The 19,517-nt window shown below is 43.4% G+C and overlaps 1 protein-coding gene across 8 annotated transcripts in view; it reads right to left on the bottom strand.

The window, feature by feature from the left end:
- The window catches only part of LOC144822569 (interferon-inducible GTPase 5-like), a 249,435-nt gene that overhangs the window by 66,627 nt on the left and 163,291 nt on the right, over window positions 1-19,517 (bottom strand). The window contains exon 1 of one of the 8 annotated variants that reach the window (XM_078680254.1): window positions 17,089-17,260. The exons of 5 other annotated variants lie outside the window; for them this stretch is intronic. The gene's annotated coding sequence lies outside the window, so the exon portion shown is untranslated. Of the gene's footprint in view, window positions 1-17,088; window positions 17,261-19,517 lie in introns of those variants that run through there. 2 more of the 8 variants (XM_078680263.1, XM_078680260.1) reach the window with 2 other exon arrangements.

Here is a 19,517-nt window from a genome sequence, read left to right as displayed (position 1 = left end):
AAGAGCGGTTTCAGTTCCGTGCTTATGGCGGAACCCTGTCTGGGAGGCACGGAGCAGACTGTTGGACTCTAGAAAGTCCACTAAGATGTTATTCACGTGCCTCTCGAGCAGTTTGCTCATCCATGGAAGTAAAGAAATAGGGCGATAGTTGGCCAAGTTGTTCTGGTCCAATGTGGGCTTTTTCAATAAAGCTTTCACCATCGCACACTTCCATGGAGGTGGAACAGATTTAGAGGTGATGGAAGCATTAAGGATATCAAGAATGACCGGACGAATAACGTCGATAACCCTAATGAGAGTCTGAGGGGGAGCCTGGTCATTAGGAGATCCCGAGGTGATCTTAGGAATCAGCCTGTCTAATGCAGTGGGGTCAAGAAGTGGGAATTTATCAAGCAGACAAGGGATAGAATGATCAGAAACAGGAGGGTCAGTAGGTTGTGTGTCATTATTACCAATGGTAAATGAGGAGTAAATGGTCTGGATTTTCTTGGAAAAAAAGATGGCAAGGTCGTTACAACGGGTTTGTGCGCTGTCTAATGATGGGCGTTCAGGGGAGGGAGAGACTAGAGATTTTACTATTTTAAAATTTTCCTTGGGGGCATTAGCGGCCGCATTAATCTTTAAATCATAAAAGTGAGATTGTGCAGCTTTAATTTCACTTTTGTAGAGCTTTATTGCCGCTCTATATTTAGCCTTCCTGTGTGGGGAGCAGTCCTTCCTCCAGGCTCTCTCCAGTTTGCGACAGGCTTGCTTCGCTGTTCTGAGGGCGGGTGTATACCACGGAGCAACTTTGGGTCTAATTATTGATTTCAGGGAGATCTTTGGAAGGACTTGATCCAGGGTGCTGGAAATCCAATTATCAAAGTTGATCGTGGCAATGTTGGGGTTGTTCACCCTCTGAGGAAGGTGTTTGGTGAGAGCCAATTCCCAATCAGGGAGCGACAGCGATGCCCATTGCCTGCCCCGATGCTTATTGGAATTTTGGGGGGTAGGGGTTGGACTTATAGACCAAGTAAAGGGTATTAAAAAATGGTCAGTCCAGGGTAGTGAAATAGGAGTCTCAACTATCAGACTGTCTATATTACTATAGATATGATCTAAGAGGTGTCCCTTCATGTGTGTCGCAAGAAAGCCTTTTTGACATAGGTCAATAGCCTGAAGGTTGGATCGGAGACTATTAGCTGATGTATCACAAGGGTCGTCCAGGTGTAGGTTAAAGTCACCTAGCAAGGTGAAGTTTGCCGAGGAGAGCACGGCATTGGCAGCAATGTCTGTCATATTAGAGACAAAATTGTTGGGAGTGCCAGGTGGTCGGTAAACTAAAATGCCGTAAAATGTGATGGTAGGAGAAAGTTCTAAAGAGAAATGAAGGCTTTCGCAAGCTGATGTAGTGGATGAGATGATACGACATTTATAACTATCTCTATAGATAATGGCCAGTCCACCGCCTCTACCTATTTGGCGGTCTAGACGTTTGAGGGTGTAGCCTTGGGGAGTGGCCCACACTGTAGTCGAATCACTTTCTAGCTGGAGCCATGTTTCTGTCAAGAAGAGAGCCTCAGGATTGAGCTCTTCTATCAGCATGGACAGTTCAATGTGATGTTTCGGTAAAGACCGACAATTAAGGAGGAACATTCTCCATTTGTGTAAGGAGTAAGCATTCTCGATACAAGAGGGAGACATACTCCAGCCACATGATGGACAGTGGGACCTGGAATCAGTGGGAAGAATCGAGTAAGAACATAGGGAGCTGATGACGGGTCGTAGGGAGTGAAGGGAGGACAAACTATATGTAAAGCGCTTTCCTACCATGTTATCAGAACAGTAATATAGCTGGAGGCGTCTAGAAGCGTCTGGACGCGGAGTGGCGCAGACTGGCTTCTCTTTGGCGCCTCTTCGGCGCGTCTATGGTGCTCCCGCTGCGCGTCACCGCTGCGCGAGTAGATAGGTATGATATAGATTGGGAGGTGAGGGGAGACTAGACCGTCACCCTCGAAAGATGGCCGCCCACCGAGGAGCTACCAGGAAGTGCAGGCGCTATTCCTCCCTCCACACAAACAGCATCAATTTGCTGCGGTGGACCGGGGAGTCAGCGCGACGAATGGCAGAGGTAACAGCAATATAAAATCACAGTTTTTACAAGTACGTTTTAAAAATATGTCAGGTTAAAAACCCTTGCAGCAAAGAATAGCGATGCACACACTAGCGCTACGATGTATTAATCAGTCAGTCAGAAAACAGGGGTACAATTCCTAGGGCAGACTCTCCCAAGATCCCCAAATTGCACTCCATGAAAGATTGAGGACCTTAGGGCTTGGCAGACATGATACTCACTTGTTATGCGCAGTACATTACTGTAACACACTTGTAACGTGGCAGATGGAACATTTGCCACGTTTACAGGGCACATAAAGGTAGCAATGAGGCCACGTGTATGACCTATATTACCTACTTACTGATAATATTTATGTCATCACTGATGACATCTCAAATGACATCGTTGATTCTCATAGAACATATCATGAGTGATGTAATATCTGGGTTCATAAGCGGTGCATGGCAGGGGTGCAAGTTATTATTAGCTCTGCTAAGTATAACTGGTGAATTTCTGTGTTTTTTTAAGTTCAAAACGGTAATGTTGTCACTGACATATTCACCTAACTATAATGTTTTCCCCCGGGCCCCCATTTTACTTTAAGAGCGGGTGTGCACCCCCCCCCCCCTTCCCCAAGCCTTGTTAGGCTCTGGGGACCCCATCCCAGGGCGATTTGTTTATTGAATGGGGCGGGGTGGAGCAGGCCCCATCTACGAGCCTTGTTAGGTCACAGGGAACTCCTTCCCTCAGAGCCCTTTTTTTAAATTAAAAGGTTGGGGTAGCCCCTAAAGCCTTGTTAGGTCCTGGGAACCCCATCTCCAGGGCCAGTCCTAATAAGAAAGGGGAGGGGATGGCACATCCCTGGGGGCCCGCACTGTTTAAGGTTGCTGCTCATTGAGGGGCTATCACTACATGCTAGTTGGTGGCTGCGGGAGGACCCCAAGGCCCCGGGTACCTAGTCAGCTCCCTGCATGCAGCGGGAGCCAGCACTGCTCCCACCTGGAGGCAGCAGCTGTTAAAGCAGCTGCCTCTTGGCAGGAGCAATATTTTGATCTGTTTACCTGTCCGCATCAGTGCAGGCAGGGAAACAGATCAAAAGTCAGCTCCCAGCCAGAAGGAGCATTTTTAAAGCTCCTGCCGACCTCGGAACAGACTTTGTGTTTGCTCCTGCTTACCAGTAGATAAAAAACATTCTCGCGTCAAGCGGGCACAAACTCAGGCTTCCCTGTCTGTGCAGGCAGGAAAACCGCTATGTCCCAGGAGTGGGCTCCCCGGGACATAGCATGTGAGCCAGACCTGGGGAATGGGATCACCGGGCCATTAATAGCTCAGTGAGGGGGGCCATGCAGCCTTCTCCCCAGTTACAGTCATTTTGTCCATAGGGGTGGGCTCCCTGGTGCCTTTAGAGATTCAGAAAGGTGGGCCGCTTAGCCCCTGCCAAATTTTAAATAAATTTGGCTCTTGGGGTGGGCTCCCCCGGAAAGATGGGCTATGCAGACCCCCTCATCTTTTTGAAAACTTTTGGCCCTTTGCTCAGGAAAGGGAGCCGCGTTGACCCCTTCCTTTATTCAATGATTTCGACCCCTGCGGTGGGCTTCCTGAGGTCTCTGATGGCTCAGGGAGGGGGTGCTGTGTCCCCGTCCATATATATTCATTTCAACCCGGGGTTTATAAATGCTTAGAAAGGGGCTACACACTCCTCCCATTATTAAAACAAAGCAGCCCAGCTGCCAAATTCTTTTTTGTTTACGATCATGCAGTAGTTCTGCTGGATCACAAGAATTGTTGCTGATTCTTTTTTTTGTTTTTGGCTCAGGGGGTGTTCTTCTAGGTCCCCCTCCCATGCAGCCTATGGGGGTTGGGTCGGGTCATAATATCCCTACCATGCCTCCTTATATTTTTTTATTTTAAACATATTCAGGACAGGGGACTGAATCCCTGAGTCCTGTAATGGCTGCCAGCAACATTTTTTCACTGTACCTGGTAGTCAATCAGAGCACTCGCTCTCCTGGAAGTCTGACCCCCAGGTGAGCATGATGGCCCAATGGAAATAATGCTCCCTGGGCCAATCAGAATGCTCTATTTTTAAATTGACTCTCACAGACTCAACCGTCCAGATATACAATTATTTTTTTACCTTAATTTCTCAAAAGCTACTGAACGAATTTAGACCAAATCACAAAAAGCAGAATCTGCGGACCACGATCTAGCTTCCTACCCAATTTGGTGCAATTCCTTTCAGCTCTTTTTGCTGTAGCCCATCTTAAAGATGTCTATGGAAAATGCATGGGGATTTTGTGTTTTGGGACCCCCCTGTTTTTCTGACCCACTGCTTGACAGATCACACTGAAACTGTGCACAACCTAATCAAACAGTGGCCTCTTTTTGGAAAATGTTGTGGGGATTCATTAAATGGTGCCAAAGGTATTAGCAACACAAAAAATGATTTTCTTATTGAATTGTTGATCTAACTATAACTACATAGTGGTGACCTCTATTAGGTAATATATATATATATATATATATATATATATATATATATATATATATATATATATATATATATATATATATATATTATTACGCAATGCTCGTGAGCTTTTCGAGGGGCACACTCGACTTTCCTGCCATCCGGCTTGCTTGCCTCTTTTAGCTCTGCACCTCTTCTCCTCCAACATGTACCATCTCCCGACGCGTTTCGAGGCCACTCCGCCTCTTCTTCATGGGGACTGGAAAGGAACCACGGTGACACCCATTGCTATCAACAACCATATATTGAAAGTTGTGTGATTCCGCCCTCAGTGGGCGTGACTCATTCTATTATCCATCAGGGCATGATGGTAATTGTAGTCCATAGCATGAGTGTTTGTATTATCCTTAAGTAGGTCGGGTCCTTCCCAGTAATTAATGTCCAAAACAATTTTCCTTTAGTAGGAGAGGGTCCGTGGGGCAGTGCTATTATAATTGAGGGATTGTCGAACTTCACAGCAGTGCGTCGTGCACCGCCGCAGCCTCTTCGCGATGGAGAATCTTCCTCCACATCCGGAGATGGTGCTCCCTCGCACGGCCAAGGGCAGCCGTGTACCATAAAATTATTACGCAATGCTCTTGAGCTTTTCGAGGGGCACACTCGACTTTCCTGCCATCCGGCTTGCTTGCCTCTTTTAGCTCTGCACCTCTTCTCCTCCAACATGTACCATCTCCCGACGCGTTTCGAGGCCACTCCGCCTCTTCTTCATGGGGACACCCATTGCTATCAACCATTTATTGAAAGTTGTGTGATTCCGCCCTCAGTGGGCGTGGCTCATTCTATTATCCATCAGGGCATGATGGTAATTGTAGTCCATAGCATGAGTGTTTGTATTATCCTTAAGTAGGTCGGGTCCTTCCCAGTAATTAATGTCCAAAACAAAACAGAGGAGAAGAGGTGCAGAGCTAAAAGAGGCAAGCAAGCCGGATGGCAGGAAAGTCGAGTGAGCCCCTCGAAAAGCTCAAGAGCATTGCGTAATAATATATATATATATATATCCATATATATATATATATATATACATATACATATTACCTACTGGCGGTCGCCAGTAGGTATATATAGTTAGGATTTTTTCTCTATGGGATTTTTGAAAATTCTATGTCTAATAACTTTGGCGTTTGTGGACGGAATTGGCTGAAATTTTCAGGAAAATGGCACATTTTGTTTCTGAGCAGCCCTTGAAAATTTGGAGGGGGTTCGTCAAGAGGGGGCTGAGAAAAAAGGGGGGTCCCAAAACGTGTTTTTAACATTGAGTTTTCCATAGGGCGGTTGGCCTCACTTTTAGCCCGAACGGCTGAATGGATTTGCACGAAACTTGGCAAAATTGTAGGGACTGGTAGCCCGATGTGCCTTTTGTAGGTCTCAATATATGTGCTACAGTGGATTTTGAGAAATTAACGTTTAAAAAAAGATATATATCTGTAACAGCGGACCGGGCAGCGCTCCAGGACGCGTACTTTTCGCGCAACGGAGCTTTGTGAAGCGAAGCTGATTGGTTCTCCGGCGTCTGTCAACATTCCAAACAGTCCGTAGCGGCCGCCATCTTGTCTCTCGGTAGGATCGAGAGACAAGAGGAGGCCAAAGCGAAGGGGCAAATGACCATAAGGGGGAATAGTAGATCCTCGCTGACCCCCTACGTTTGATGTGGAGGTTTTAAAAGGGCCCCGCGGGGCAAAAAAAAAAAAAATAATAATAATCGAACGGCTGAATGGATTTGCACGAAACTTGGCAAAATATTAGGGACTGGTAGCCCGATGTGCCTTTGCTAGGTCTCAATATATGTGCTCCAGTGGATTTTGAGAAATTAACGTTCAAAAAAAGATATATATCTGTAACAGCGCTCCGCTTCGCGTACTTTTCGCGTTACGGAGCTTTGCGAAGCTGATTGGTTCTCCGGCGTCTGTCAACATTCCAAACAGCCCGTAGCGGCCGCCATCTTGTCTCTCGGTAGGATTGAGAGACAAGAGGAGGCCAAAGTGAAGGGGGAAATGACCATAAGGGGGCATAGTAGATCCTTCCTGACCTCTTAGGTTTGATGTACCATTTTGCCAAGTTTGGTGTAATTCCGTTCAGCCATTCAGGCTGTAGACGTATGTAAATGTCCTATGGAAAATTGCCTGGGGAAAACACATTTGAAAGTGTTGAAATTTAGAACCAATTAAAATGTTAGTTTGGTTTTGTATTTGTGTGTGATGAAAGTTAATTGGTTATGTATATATTTCAAATGAGAGGAAACCACAGCCATTTTGTGATACTACTGTCTGAGGTACATTTGTGAGGAATTTTTGGTGGTGAATTTCTGGTGTTTGATTTACACAGTACTAACACTTCTCCTACTTTTAAAAAGGTGAGTTGTTAATTTGTAAGGGGAACTATGTTGTACACTTGAAGATAATTTGAAAAATGTTTTCTGTTATTTATTTGCAGTCCTTCTGTTATACTAAATACTTGATAAAGTTAGTTTTATATTATGTATTACTAAAAACGATAAATGAAAGTGATTATTTTTTTCTGCAATTTACAGCAAGCAATTTCAAAATAAAATGGCTCACAATGAAGAGACCGTGGCAATTTCTTTTGAATTGTCCACTACATTGATTGAAATTGAGAGCACCAATAATGAAATATTGTCACAAGGAGGAGATGACTTGTATGATTCCATTAGATTGATTGAAATGGACAGCACCAATAATGAAATATTGGCACAAGGAGATGACTTGAATGATTCCACTACATTGATTGAAATTGAGAGCACCAATAATGAAATATTGTCACAAGGAGGAGATGACTTGTATGATTCCATTAGATTGATTGAAATGGACAGCACCAATAATGAAATATTGTCACAAGGAGGAGATGACTTGAATGATTCCACTACATTGATTGAAATTGAGAGCACCAATAATGAAATATTGTCACGAGGAGATGACTTGAATGATTCCACTACATTGATTGAAATTGACAGCACCAATAATGAAATATTGTCACAAGGAGGAGATGACTTGAATGATTTTTTTGATCAATCTCTTGATGGCGAATTTATCGAATGTTTGGAGACCATAGAGTTACAAGAATCATCATTGCAGACTTTTCATGAGGACATTTCTGATGAGGACATGTTACTAGTTCTTTCAAATTTAGAAAATTCTGAAGAATAAATTTATATTTAGAAATCAAAAATTGTTTGAGACATTATTCATTTTTATTTTTAATTTATGAGGTTGTAGCGAAGTGATTGTAGTATAAAATGAGACTTATAGTATAGAGTGCAACATTTTTATGTTACATGGTAAGTTTACTCATATTTACTTCCCTTCTGCCACTATATTATCTCCAATGTGTATTTGACATCTCTTCTTCATCTCCGGCCTCCTTTCTCTCACTGTGGGGCATATTATCAAGGGGGTTTATCTCCGCTTTTTTGGCTTTAAAAGCCAAGAAAGCGGAGATAAAATTATCTCCCTATTACCAAGCTGTCGCTAACACCAGTTAGTGACAGCTAATAGGAGATAGCGACCATCTTGGGCCCCGCTTTGCATGTCAGTGATATTTATCACTAATGACATGCAAAGTGGGCGTGCCAAGATGTTAGCGACTGGAAACAGTCGCTAACATCGCTATCTCCTATTACCAACTTTTGGAGATATTCGCGCTAAGCGCGAAATCTCCAAAAGCTAACACCTGCCCTGAGCAGTTCTTCACCATGTTATCCAATGGGAGGTGGATAACATGGCTAAGAGCATTTGCTCGATAATGCATGAATATCGCTGACTTTTCAGCGATATTCATGCATTGCGGCCGTTTTTATCGCATTTGCGATAAACCTTGCTAATAGCAAGGTTTATCTGCGATAAAAATCGCCGATGTGCGGCGATAATTTTTGTCTCTAAACAAGTTAGAGACAAAAATTTTCGCTAGTTGTTGGTAATATGCCCCTGTGTGTCTCCGATGCATCTTATCGCTGCTATTTTGTGTAATTACAGAAGAGAGTAAAATAAAATAGTTCGGAACGTGAAAAGGGGGCAAAGTAGAGTACTCCTCACCCCCTAGGCCTTTTTAGGCGGTCCCAAAAGGATCAGTTTCTGCTTTCCTGAGAGATTATGGTATGAGTTCCATATACCACAATAACTTGCATTACAACATGCAAGATATCTATCTCCTTTTGGAGATATTCGCGCTAAGCGCGAATATCTCCAAAAAGTAACACCTGCCCTGAGCAGTTCTTAGCCATGTTATCCAATGGGAGGTGGATAACATGGCTAAGAGCATTAGCTCGGTAATGCATGAATATCGCTGAGTTTTTAGCGATATTGATGCATTGCGGCCGTTTATTATCGCATTTGCGATAAACCTTGATAATAGCAAGGTTTATCTTCGATAATTTCTGACGATGCTTAGCGGTAAAAAATTCGTTGGTAAGCATCGTTAGCGATAAATATCGCTTAACTTTGGTAATATGCCCCAACGTCTGTTAACGTTCGATTCGAAGGAAATGAGGAAGTGTTGAAAAACATTGTTTGCGCCATCTTGCCTTTTTTGAAATGCCACACTTTTGTGGTGCACGGCAGCCATTTTAGATGTCTTGACCAGACCCACTCTCTGCACGCTGTCGATTCGTAGCATGGCTCCTCACTCTCGCAAGCATCTTCCCCAGGCACTGGTCACCCCCGCTCTCTGTCTTATGCATGGGCAATAAACCTCCCCCCATCTGCGCTGCTCTTCCCTGAGAATCACACTCTGTGCCCGCCCGACACCTCCCTTTCGCCCTATTCACTACCGCACCCTCTGACACTCCTCTTCCTCTGTGTCCGATTGTCCAGGCTATCAGCTAGCCCTGCAGATGTAGTTTATGGCCCCAGCTGTAAAGAATCACCCCTCTTCAAAGGAGTTATAGTAGATCAAGGCCCACACCCGATGAGATCCGTCACACCACACGTGTTCCTACTATCTGAAAACCATCCTGTATTGTGATTGGGGAGGGGACCGAGCCTGAAGCGGAAGATTCCAGGAATGACTCTTGGTACATCAAAGTTTTTACAATTATGTGTCACATTAAAAATATGTAGCACTCCAACAAAGTAGTAGGAATATAAAACTTTAATAACATATAAATATATACAACAAAACAAAAACAGTAAAAACATTTAAACAACGAAGAGACCGTCGCAATTTCTTTTGAATTATCCAATAGATTTATTGAAATTGACAGCACCAATAATGAAATATTCTTGTCAGTAGCGGTCTGTTGTGCGAATAGTTCCAAGGCAGCAGAACGCGCTGAAATCTAGATGGCACGAAAGTGATGTCTAGTAAGTTGCCGCCCAGCAAATAACGGCGTGGGGCGCCGCGGGGGTGAGTGAGTCCAGTAGGCACCACAGCTATTCTTACCGGCATCGCAGAATTACTGCTGGGGACAATGCCTGTGCTGTAGCAGGGTCACAGCAGAAACAAAAAGGATTTTGTTGAAGATGTTGTTGGTTTTAAATTTGAAAACAGTTCTGGTGTCAACTGCTATGCTAATGTAGTGGTTAATGTTTTGTTTTCTCTAGAAAATGTAAAAGAGGGGGAGGCAGTCCAAAGTTCCGTTAAAAGGGCAAAGGAAAGGATCAGTGGTTTGAACTATCAGTGAAAAAGGGGAGGGGGTGCAACAATTTTTCCTACCGGGTCACACTGTGCTTTCACCGGAACTGAGGTCTGCAGGATTCTAGTAATTCAAAGTGAGGCTGGCGCCAGCATGGGAGCGCCGACGTCCCGCGGATACAGTTCGTCACTCCACGGGCGATCATGGCAGTCATTCCCCATCGGGGGTCGGAGACTCCCGCGGCTCCTCTAGAATCTTCAAGGTCGTGGAGGACTACGGTGGTGGAGTCAAGCAGTGACCGGGCCATTTCTTTATGCTGGGCCCGCTCTTGCCAGGTCGACCGCCATTTTGAGAGTTCGGTAGCTACTGGCGATCGCGGGGTCAAATGAGCGGATGGGCTCCACCCTGCCGGGCGAGACGTTGCAGCATGGCCACAGTGGAAGAACCCTTTTCCGGGAGCCTGGAGCGCTGAGGGTGCAGCTGGGAAGCCTCCACCTGGGGAGGCGGGAGAGGCCTGTTCGCACCGTCTCTCCCTCCCAGTGCACCCCACGGCGTCTCGCTTGAGATTTGTTATGGCCGGACCAGGCGATGAGGACGAGGGGGGGGGGTCGGAGGCATGTGCAAGACATCCCCCCCCAGTGTTGTCGCAGCCATTATTCATGAAAGAAGAAGTGTCCCGTCCGTCTTCGGGCCGGGCTTCCGGTAGATGTCGGCCGGACGCCCCTGGCTCTGGCCCCATGAACGGGTTTCTTGGTTTATCGGCTGCAGCCGGATCCCGTCGTCCTCGGCCCCCCGACCGTTGGTGGCCGGACCGGAAGAGCATGTGGCGGGAGTACCTGCAACTCTCAAGGGCCACCGCGGCCGGACTGGGAGAGAGAGGGGAGGGTCGAGGAGACATTCCCCCCCCCTGCAACTGTTCAGCGTTGTAAAGGCAATCCCCTGGCCGGGTCCCGCTGGCCTCGGCCTCTCCTCCGGCTACACCCTACGTTAGGATCTCCTGGCCGAGGCGTGGCAGCAGGACCTGCCTTATATGGGCTGCTCCCGGCTGGGCGTAGCCGCAACCCTGCCCCACCTTGGAAGTTTCCAGAGTGGGGGCGGATGTTCTACTGACTTGCATTTTCCCTAGTCTATCGATTTTTTGGGCGTGGCAGGCGGTGGGACAGCAAGGGGTGATTTGGTTTCTCTTACTGTTTTTCTGGTCTCTCACCACTGGCATATTTTAACGTTTTCTTGTTTCTAGGACATTAATAGGTTTTATCGTTACGTTATGTTATCGTTTCTTTGTTCGTTGTTTAATAAAAGTTCATGTTCATCAGTGGCCTACTGATTTTCGTTTTCCTATTCTTTTCTTTCCAGGTTGTTTCATGCTAAAGTTTCTGTTAACAGGATACAGTGATCACTTCGTTATTATTGCATATGTCCTTTTCACTAGGGGTGCTCTCTGGTCGGGCCAGATGACGTATCTCTAGTAAATGGTCCGGGTGAAACAGGTGCATCAATCAGTGGGGAGTAGATAGGCATGACAGATTACAACGGGGGAGAAAGGTCCGCATTACGTACCCTTTCACTACTTGCAAAGATTTTCCTACGTTTATTTGCAAACAGGGAATACCTCCAAAAAGAACTAATTCCCAAACAGTCAATGTTCGGACAATCAATCAATCAATGAGGAATGAAATAGGTACGACGTGTTAAAGGCTTGCGTTACCTACCCTTCACTATCTGCAAAGGGAGAGAGAATATTCCTATTCTTCCTCGTTTGCAGGCAGAGAAGATCCTTAAGAGAACCAACTTCGAACAATTCAATGCTCGATTGAAACAATCAACAAGGGGTACTGTGAACACAAATGAACGCCGCTTATGTACATACGCATTGCTATTTTCAACAGGTTGTTCCTAATGTTTCTATTTTAGCGAGGTCAAAAAGAGATCCCATTAGTGGCCTACTGATTTTGTTCGATTCCTTTTGTTTTTTTACACGATTTTTCGCTATCTGCAAAGACTAAACAGAGTATTGCGAGTCTGTGCTTGTTTGTAAATAGAGAATGAACCAAAGAGAACAATCAATCAAATGGAGAGAGAAGCAGGCACGACGGATTACAAAGGGGGCAAAGGGCTGCGTTATTTACCCTTCACTATCTGCAAAGAGAGAGTACTCCTAATAGAAATGAGGGGTGGGGGGCAGCATTCAAAGCAGATCAGTGTGCATAAACACGAAAATGTTTTTACTTACCACGTACTTGACATTCGACAGCTTATGATATTTGCTATTAAAAAACCATTGAAATTCACTGAAAAAAACCATAGGTTATAGACCATATATAGTTAGGAATTAGCATTTACAAAACCTTGAAAATTCACTGAAAAAACCATAGGTTATAGACCATATATAGTTAGGAATTAGCATTTACAAAACCTTGAAAATTCACTGCAAAAACCATAGGTTAGAGACCATATATAGTTAGCTGGACATTTTATTGACATAAAACCAATGAAATTCCATATATAGTTAGTTGCACTAACTATATATCGCGCACCCGCAATCCACTGCTGATGATGTCACATATTACATCATTCATGACATGGTCAGTGACATCACTGATGACATCACTGATGACATCTCAAATGACATCACTGATGACATCACTGATGACATCTCATTTGACATCAATGACCACATCACTGATGATATAATTCATGTGACAATACAATGCATCTCCTCACATTTTAATATAACCTCTGTTTCACCCAGTGTTAAAAAGAGTATAATTTTTGAAACCATTGACACACCAATACTAGTTACTACATACGCACTCACTGATTGCTACGTCTACACACACCTTCACTCATTCACCCATACAATCATTCATACATACAATCACTCATCTTTACAACACTATCATATGCACTCATACACCTATACAGACACTCACAGTCTGCCACTCATCCATGGAGTTACTCACACACCTAGTCAGTCCTGTAAAGAATCAATGAGACTTCCATTTTCTTGTCTATACAGTTAAACATAGAGCACCTTACATTTTCAAACATATACTAACACATACTTACCTTCTTATACAATCATTGATACAAGTACAGATTGATCTGCACAGAGTCACACACCTCCCAGCTAGCCACACACACACTCAGTCTCCCATACAAATACTTGGGCAATCAATCAATAACCCATATAGTTAATCATATAGCTACTGATCAACACATGCAGCAGTTTACAGAACAACAGACATAATGATGCACAAATTAAGACAGTTTAGTCACTAACCCATGCACTCAGTGAGACACATTTAATCACTCACTCATACATTCAGTCATGCACCTACTAAATCCTTTGTCCAGACACTTATACTTCCACTCATTCTTCAATATGTAAGACACATTTTAACTTTACAGAAACATACAGTCACTGGATGTTGTCATCAGTGATGTCATCAGTGATGTCATTTGAGATGTCATCAGTGATGGCATCAGTGATGTCACTGACCATGTCATGAATGATGTAATATGTGACATCATCAGCAGTGGATTGCGGGTGCGCGATATATAGTTAGTGCAACTAACTATATATGGAATTTCATTGGTTTTATGTCAATAAAATGTCCAGCTAACTATATATGGTCTCTAACCTATGGTTTTTGCAGTGAATTTTCAAGGTTTTGTAAATGCTAATTCCTAACTATATATGGTCTATAACCTATGGTTTTTTCAGTGAATTTTCAAGGTTTTGTAAATGCTAATTCCTAACTATATATGGTCTATAACCTATGGTTTTTTCAGTGAATATATATATACGTAAAATTATAGAGCATAGAAAAGGTCTTGGATAATGCATGCCCCGTAGAAATTGGCTCACAGGGTCTTTCAACCAGTCATAGTAGTCCCAGGCACTGTAGGAAGCTACTTTATGTATGGATGTGGTTCGTGTGAAAGTGAACAATGCTCCTGACTCATAACAAAGTTAGCTAATAGCTAAAGTAGGCTGAAACATTGCTCCATGGTGTATGCTGTAGTGGGTGGAAGAAAAATGTGAATCACACAACAACAGCCCAATAGATGAAGAAGGCTGCCTGAGAGCCCTTCTAAGTATATTATACATGACGTTTTAGTAAAATCAAAAGATTTTGGCTAATGCCAGACCTTAAAAATGGCTGCTGACACTTTCCATTCCCTGGACAGGAGGCTGTCTATAAATGTATTCCCCCTTGAGGGGTGGGAGTGGGCAGCCAGATTTCCCTAGAGACCTAGTAGGATTTCTGCTAGGGAATCACCATTCCCAAACACAATTCCATGGTAGAAGGACATGGAAAGGCAGATACTCTTTCCTTTCCAGTGATGACCATTGTGCCACTCTTCCTCTCCAGGGGCGGCAAAGAGAGTCCTTTGGCAGGAGCACTCATAAACGAAATTGCAGTTGGCATTTTCAATTTTAAGGAGGAGTGAAGCATCCAACCAAAGAGGGTATTCTCTTTTTACTCTGCCCCATCTGATTTAGATACAAGACTAGATTACTACTTTTTTGGTGACAAAGTTTGTATAGCATGTCTGAAAGAAAATATTGTTGTTGAACACTTTCACATTCACTGGTCAATTGTGACCTGTAGGTGTGGTCACTATCAAGCTTTTATCCCTACCCTTCATCTACAGGTGGAAGCATTGCAAACTACCTGTTCTATGCTAATATACATTCTGCCTTTACAGATTATACAACGTACAACCGAATTATTGTATTAAAAAGGGAGGTACAGTGTGAGGCTCTAAGGGTGGTATTCGGAAATGTATGTACTATTTGGGCCATGCAGGCCAGCCTTTCTCCAAGAGTAGTTGATGAAGAACTATACTTTCCCCCTTTGCAAAATTTCCCTGAGTAACCTGTCTGATGAGGAAACCAGTAGCATAGATCATTCTGATTGCCCAATTTTAAAGGACACATCCCTGGTTTCTCATTCTATTAGAGCGTGGACCGCCAGACTCGTAATAGGGCCCTAATTGGCCTCACAGCAAGAAGAGGTAGTTCTACAGGGTTCATGAATGTTTTTGTGCTGTACTGGATGGCTATTGGTTCATGCTATCCCCACAAGGGAGTTGTAGTTTTATTTCCTACAAACTATGGGCATTGTAGTTCTTTTCTTCTGTTTTTCATGTTTCATTGTCACACATGTTGGCTGCTGTTAAATAAAAGCGAGAATGAGAATGCCTAATCCTTGCATCCGTGCACTCAATATAACTCAAAATTCTTGTTCACCAAAGTTAGAAAATGAGGAAGTATGTCACAGTAGCAGAGATTGCAGTGAAGGACCACTAATCACAGTACTCCATTAGTATTAATTATGTAATACTTCCAATTATTATTAGGAAGTATTAGTATTTCTTCTTCTATAGTATGTTGCATAATCCTATATTGGTCTGGACTGTAATTGCATTTATATAGTGCTCACCAGCATTAATTTGTAAACGAAAGAGTGCTGGTGCTGGAACATCTTCTCAGAAGCTTGCAGCCTGTGCAATTAAACATCAGCGTGCTGAATACCAATGCTTGCTGTCTTCAATCCACCTCATGCCTCTTTAATCCACTGCCAGACACTCCCTGCCTCTTTACCTTTTTCTTGCAGATTCCTGCTTTCTCTGTTTGAGAGGATTTTGCCGTCTTTCTCTTACTCTGTCTTTCCGATCTGTGTGGTTTTTCCCGTCTTATGCTGGTTAAATACCTTAGTGATGGCTCCGGACAATAGGTGACGGTGGTGCCCACCAGCTCAAATTAAGCACTGGCGGTTACTTCCACTACTCCTGATGAGGCATTTAAATGTTTCATGCCAGGCAGCATGCTGCTTCGGAACCCAAGGGTAGTGGTTATTCAGATTAGTCTTGCCTTGCAAGGAAAATATGCCCTGCATTTACTACAATGCCTTTACAATGGATTAAATTAGTAGGAGAGGAACATGCAAAGAAAAAAGAAAAGGCGACTATTGGATGCTTTTGAGATAGTATGCACTCAGGATGCAAAACTCAAGAAAGAAGCATATGTTTTTGCCTAGGGCATAGCTTAGTTAGTGAGATTCGGGGGGTGTGAATAGCAAACTTACCAACTAAAAAACAGTACACTGCAGAGAGGGGGTGTAAGATGACCGTGGTTTGGTGTGAACTGTTCCCATAAGGAACAAGGTACATATGGATTTTGCATTAGGTATGCCTCTCACTAGAGTGGCATGCTTGGCGAACAACGATGTGTTGGAATGATACACCAAGAGATTGCCAATGGGTAGACATTTGCAAGCATTTTTTTGCATCACATTTTGGGTGTTTGATTGCCATTATTATGCCTGGAAAACTGAGAATAGTGTAGTGTGTGGGTTTTTATGTATGTATATATTAAAACCTCTTAGAAAGACATTGAGAACAACCAACAGAGCCATAGCAGGGCCAAATCAATGCCCCTAGGAAGAACTCTCGAGCCAAGAAAGCGTTTATTTGGCAGTTGTGACACCCCAAACTCCCCCCTGAAGCTATGCTCTCCATAGTTGCATTTGAAATTGTACTGTATTAGGTACTTTTGATAGTCCCTAGAAACAGGTGAACAGTCTGCCTGCTGCTAGGCTACCACTAGACCACTGCTAAAGCGAGGACAATGATTAGAAGAATAAAGTAAATGCAGGATGCCTAGGAAGGAAAACACCAAGAACTTTAAGCTGCACTTAAATGAAGCAGTAGCCTCATGACAAAAGCAGTGTGAGAGAGCATATATGGTATATAATGCAAACGTTTAAAGCAAATATTGAAAAGGAGATTTTGGAGGAGCGAATGTCTAGATATAAAGATGTAGCTATATCATTAATAATAATATAATTATTCTCTTACATGACCTACCCTTGCTTTGCAGCGTGAAATTCTAGAAGTGAAAGTAGCTGTTGGTTCGACCGGTACCTGTTCTCCTCTACGCGGACTCAGCAGGGTGCGGTACTAGTCTGGTATACCAGTGCATTAATCTCTTCACCTGGCCCTTCTCAAATAGACGCCCTGCTGTAAACCTGGGTGGAATATCATTTCGCTGAAACCATGTGATTTAAATCCTTTAGGCAGGTAAGTCCAAAGTCCATCTCTGTTGCTAAGAAGGCGATACTGCTGTTAGTTTGAGTGCTCCAGGTGTCAGCCTTTGCAAGAAGAGAAATGTTTTATGCAAAGGAGGCATCATAGCTCACTTCTAAAGGTGCCATTTGTTGCGGGCTGCTTTTTCTTTTGGGCTTTTCATTCCATTTTAGGTCGAAACCTATCAGACAGCGCAGCTATCCAGTTTGCTAACGACATCTTGGGAACATTCGGAAAGCTTCCCTGTGAATGCATTCTGCCTATTGCTTACCATTGACTTTGTGGTTTGTAACTCACATTTGCTTGCTTTCTATTTCCTGGCTCTATTTGTTTTATGCTGTCCAGCTTGAGTTTGACCCTTCTGTTTGGCCAAACCTATTAACTGTATTCCTCAACTAGTGCTGGATTTCTGTAAATATGTCTTTAAATCTTGCTCTTATCTTGTCATATTTGCTGTCATGCTCTGTCTTCCAGTGAGGCGATTTATGCCACAATCATGCCTGCTATTGCGGGTGTACTTGAGAAAGGTTGTACGATGTTAATATTTTTGTTTTCCAGCACACAACAAAATCTACATGTCTGTAAATGAACAGTGCAGATATTTCAGAACATATCAGAATTAGAAAAGCACGAATGGGGGCGTGGTTTGGACGCCGAAGTAAGACACTGCTTTTTAATCCTCTAGCAGCATTATTGAGCCCAGGAGCCACGGTGGTGCCTATCCCCCCAGAGAAACACGAGTGCCCGCCATTTTGTATCGCGGCGTTCGCGCTTTGTTTTTTCTCCTCAGCTGTGCTCCCATGATATATTGCAATGCCATCTGTTATTTTTATGTTACCAGCTCTATAATTTTTTATGCAGCCCTCTGTTTTGGGACGTGTTATCAACATTTTATGAGCTAAAAAATGTATTTGTGGACTTCCTCATTTACTTCTTTGGAAGTTTTACACTGCAGTACAGGATGTTTCCACTTTACTATTGTATGCTGAAGAAGTTTTTTTGTCTCTATGTTTTGGATGGGGTAACCTACTAGTTTTATGCTGATACTGGACATTTGCTATAGTTCTGGTTTCTTGAACTATTTTGGATTATCCATTTTACTGAGTGCTCCCACTTCATTATTACGCACTGAATAGCCTTTTTTCTTTTTGGCTTTGATGGGGAAATTTCTTTTACGTAAGCTGGTACTGGTTACTCTCTGAGGTAGCGTGTCTGTTCCTTATTGGGGTATATATTGTAAGTCACCTTCCAGTGACTCATAAATTTTACTTATACCTCTCTGCTTTATCCTCAATCTGGTGACCTGCTATTGATTGTTTATTGTTCCTGCTGTCCTCTTTGTTCATCTTTGGGCTGGATCCGCCCTATTCTACTTACTACTCATCGCCCTATTCAGCAATCTAAGATGGCCAGCGACCCTCATATCACTCCTAAACCAGCCTCTTCAGGCACAAAGTCAAAAAGACACAAACATGGTCCACCTTCTCCTATTCTCTCCTTGCAAAATCCAGTTCTTGACTCTATTTTAGACGAGGTATGTGGTCTTCAACCATTTATGTCCACTACCAATGAAAAATTAAAACAAATAGACGACCGATTGATTATCATGGAAAGGTGTTGGAACTCGAGCAACGTGTGGGAGACCTTCAAGATATTTCTGTTAAAATCCTTTATTAGAGCAAGAGATCCACAAGCTGAAACTCCACATTGAAGACCATGAAAATCATAATCGAAGGAACAACCTTCGCCTTTGGTCTTCCACAAAATATAGAGGGCCCAGACATGTTATCTTTTCTGCAGAAATTCCTTCCAGATCTCTTAGGTCTTCAAACCTCTGCACCTCTCAATATACAACGTGCGCATTGTCTGGGTCGCATCCATCCTAATTCAAACAAGCCATGTGGTATTATAATGCTCTACCTGGAATTTACTGTACTTATGCATGTTCTGAAGGCTGTAAAACTGAAACAACGTCTTACTTGGTTGGGACATAATAATTTTATTTCCCAAGACACCTCCAACGCAACGAATGCTCGACGTAAAGAATTTCTGGCTCTTTGTCCTCAGATGAGACATTTGAACATTCAGTATGGCATTCTTCATCCTTGCCTGTGCAAAATTACCCATGGAGGAAAGTCATGCTCATTCGAAGATCCTGAGAAACTCAGACTCTTTCTAAGCACTATCTCCTCTCGTAACAGGGATACTAA

This window comes from Lissotriton helveticus, chromosome 3_1 (genome assembly GCF_964261635.1).
Source record: "Lissotriton helveticus chromosome 3_1, aLisHel1.1, whole genome shotgun sequence".
In the NCBI taxonomy this organism is placed as follows: Eukaryota; Metazoa; Chordata; class Amphibia; order Caudata; family Salamandridae; genus Lissotriton; species Lissotriton helveticus.
Note: the sequence above shows the minus strand (reverse complement) of the source record. Positions and strands in the feature narration are given on the sequence as shown.